The sequence below is a fragment of the Dendroctonus ponderosae genome, unplaced genomic scaffold (genome assembly GCF_020466585.1).
Source record: "Dendroctonus ponderosae isolate FM_Combo_2020 unplaced genomic scaffold, Dpon_F_20191213v2 Dpon_F_20191213_2, whole genome shotgun sequence".
Taxonomy (NCBI): Eukaryota; Metazoa; Arthropoda; class Insecta; order Coleoptera; family Curculionidae; genus Dendroctonus; species Dendroctonus ponderosae.
In genome coordinates this window covers 909,573-913,143 of record NW_026018165.1, presented here as the reverse complement: position 1 = coordinate 913,143, position 3,571 = coordinate 909,573, and positions in this window count along the sequence as shown.

Below are 3,571 nucleotides of genomic sequence, written 5' to 3'. Positions count from 1 at the left end.
TCCATTTGAAAAGCTCGTATTAAGTTCTTTTTGGTTTCAGTTAACTTTAATGCTTCCACTCATACCTTGTTATGCTCTTCACAATTGCATTGAGTATATTTAGCTTTATTTTTCCTGAAATGTCGTTGTGTCACCAAATTCAGTATAGTCTTCCGTAATCCAAAAACCATAATAGTTACAATACATATTCATATGATAGTTATTGACCTGACTCAAGTATTTGGATAATCATATTATGTTGTTACATGTCCAATTCTTTACAATTTTTTTATTACGATTTTTCTAAGTAAGTTAATTGCTTTTAGATTTGGATATCTGTATTGCTTTGATATAGTTGTTTCTTTGCTTACAATTTTGGAAAGTTTAGGTTGAATTATAAGTTTATTTCTAGTTATACTGTTTGATGTTTCATATAAGGTTTTTAGTTTAATTTATTATATTTAAAAATTTCAAAAAGATGTTACATTTTGTAAGGTGGCTATGGAAGTCAATAAATATTACAACATTCCTACCACGTTTGTACGGTACACACAGTACAAATGGAGCAGGAGTAATTAACTCCTGAGACAAAAACTGAATACGAGAAGCTGCTTGATAAGAGTGCATATTAAGGATATTACACAGGCACTAGCTGGTTTGGAGTTAACCTTTCAAATGTTTGGTGTTGTATGGTTTATTTGTAAACACCAATTCAAGGTTATGAGAAAAGGTTGAAATTTTGAAAGTACGTGCCGCAGTCAACGAATCTGGTTGAGTTTACCGTTTATCCTTGTCTATCTTATTGTCACTCCATATAATTGTTTACCGGAGTTTTAAATAATTACGAAGCGACAGGTATTTAAGCAATGTTAATTAGGCAGATTACCTTGAAAAACATTGCTGCCATATTTCTAATATCGTTTTTTAAAAATTTCTCAGTTTTTAATAATAATAATTTTTTTTACTATTTTTTCTGTACTCTCTCCCCAGAATGTTTTTCTGTACTCCCTCCAGAGGAATTAAGCCAATTTTGAATCACCCTGTATTTCCATAATTTCCTAGCATTATTTATGCTATTCATCACAAGTCTTTCTTCATACATATCTAATATCTTCAGCTACAAGAATGGCTGGATTTTTGTCGGTGATTAGACTTACAACGGTTGCAGTACGATATCTACCTGCTTCCAATTTTTTTTTCAATTTGGAGGGTCGCTAATTATTTAATTGTTTCCTGCAAAACTTACATATTAAGGAATGACAGTGACAGATGACTTATGACATGTCGCTTTCATCCGGAAGCGAGCGCGCCAATTTTGAAGAGCCGATTTCAAGTTTCGCAGCCTATCCCCACCTCTCGGAATTTTTATTCAATTATCAAGAATATTTATTCAATTTTTTGTGCGTGATGCACATGTGCAATGTCATTTTTGAAAGTAGGTACGAAAACCTCTTCGAAAACCCTATCGATTGGGATATAATTTATTTTTACATCATTAACCGTTACACCGGATACCTTGCCCAACTTTGGAAGTTAACACCTCAACATCTACCGGACCGAATTGGATTGTTCTTTAAAAACAGAACCATGTTTCCGGGTGCTACTTTTTCATACTTTCCGGTTTGTTCCTGCTCGCAAGTCCGGCTTCACATGCTTCATTGTTTATAAGCCGAGATTTAACCGCTCAAAAAGTTATTTATTACAAATTGAAAAACGATTAATATAGATAGTAATTTTATATGATAGCTTAAGGATCTAAGAAGGTGTGCAAGCGCTGGCGCGAGAACATTAAAAACTGTCAGCCCGGCTCAAAATTAAAAATTAAAAAAAAGGTTATTTTTTCAACTATGTTATTTAACAATAGCATTCTGCAAAAACTGTCCGTACGATCCTAATCTGCCTTACGGCTCTCGTTTTGTATTGCAGTCAAGTACTTTTATCTAAATGTATGGCGTGATTGACTTATTTTTTAATTGTTAGATACAAAATTCAAAATCACCTTGCTTTTTGTCCACTTTTTCTGCACTTTTAAGAATTTTAAAGCGAACGTTTCAAATTAACAGATACCGGACCAACTCTCTCGTGTAGGAAATTTTATAAACAACTAATTTATTACCATACATTATTTCCCTAAAATGCACACTTATCGAGTTATATGCGGTTGCTTCCAGGAAAAACGCCATATCGCATTTTTTCACTGTTTCGTTGTTTACGTAAATAGCACACCTTTTCAAGTTGACGCATCTCGATATTTTCAATAGGTATACCATTCCCGAGCGATTCCAAAATCTATCTAAGTTACGTTACGTTAGAACCATATTTGAACGATTTGGTGGTAATTTGCTTGGCCTATAAAAGTTATTGTAATAATTGATTAAAATGGAAACTGTTGCATCTCCCGTTGAAAACAGTAAATCACGAATAAGAAATCGCAATCAATCTACATGGACGAAAAACGTGGAGAGGAATATAAGGCAGTTTATACTGTAGACGGTTTTAGTAGACCATTTAACTTTAATCTCTGAATATTATAAACAAAAACCTGGTAACTTTTTATTTTTTCAGATACTCTTCACCACAATTGCCCGGCGATCCTACTTCCGGTAATAAAACGAAGTCTTAGCAATGTTCCACCTTAATAATGAGGGAAAATTTTCATAACGCATTTTATGCGGTAAAAGATAAAATCCGCCTAGATGCATTTACTTTAAAGCTTTGCGCTGTTCAACTGCCTAAACCTCGGCGTCCCATAAACTTCAGAGACACAGCCAAAACCGCCTCTGTGAAAGGCTTTATGGAGAAGAAATAATAATTTGAAGCGAGAAGTTCCATTGTGCCAGCAAACTTTTTTAAAAGAACTGAATATTACGAAACATCGCCTTACAGTCGACATCTTTTCTCTGACGTGGTTCTTCGGAGAGAAGAGGTGAAGAGGTGGCGACAGAAAAAGTTTAAAGTTTGAAGAAAAACAAGCAGCTCTCCAAAAATACATAATATAGAATCACATTATTGTCGTGCTGCTTCTCGTAGATGTTATCTTAATTCGGATTTGTCTGCAGAAAAAATGTTTAAAATGTATAATTTCTTAGTCTTCTCCCCAAGAGAGGGTAAAATCGTCATACTTTCGAAGTTTTTCAATACCGAGTATAACACCAGCTTTACTTCTCCCCGTACAAACGTGTGTTCCTTATGAATTCAACTGACGGCGATGATTAAGAGATGTACAGATGAAGATAAGAAATAATCCGCAGCCAGTAAAAGATAGATTCATAAACTCAGAACAAGTGCGTTTCTTGAGTTGCTCAAAGAAGCACGGGATTATTTGATAAAGCCATCTTTCGATTTCCAAAAGAACCTTATCGGCCCTAACATCCCAGACCAAAGTGCGTACTACCCTAAAACAAATGTATCTTTTTAATTTTACAATGGTCCAGGAGGGGACTCTGTCTAATCTGACCCCGCAAAATATATTTTCCGATTAATGGACGGAAGATGCATTTGGAAAAGGTTTCAATGAAACTGCGAGAAGAAAAGAAGTGGAGTAACTGCCGTCAGATGCAGCGGGAGAAACAAGAATATCACAATCATTGGA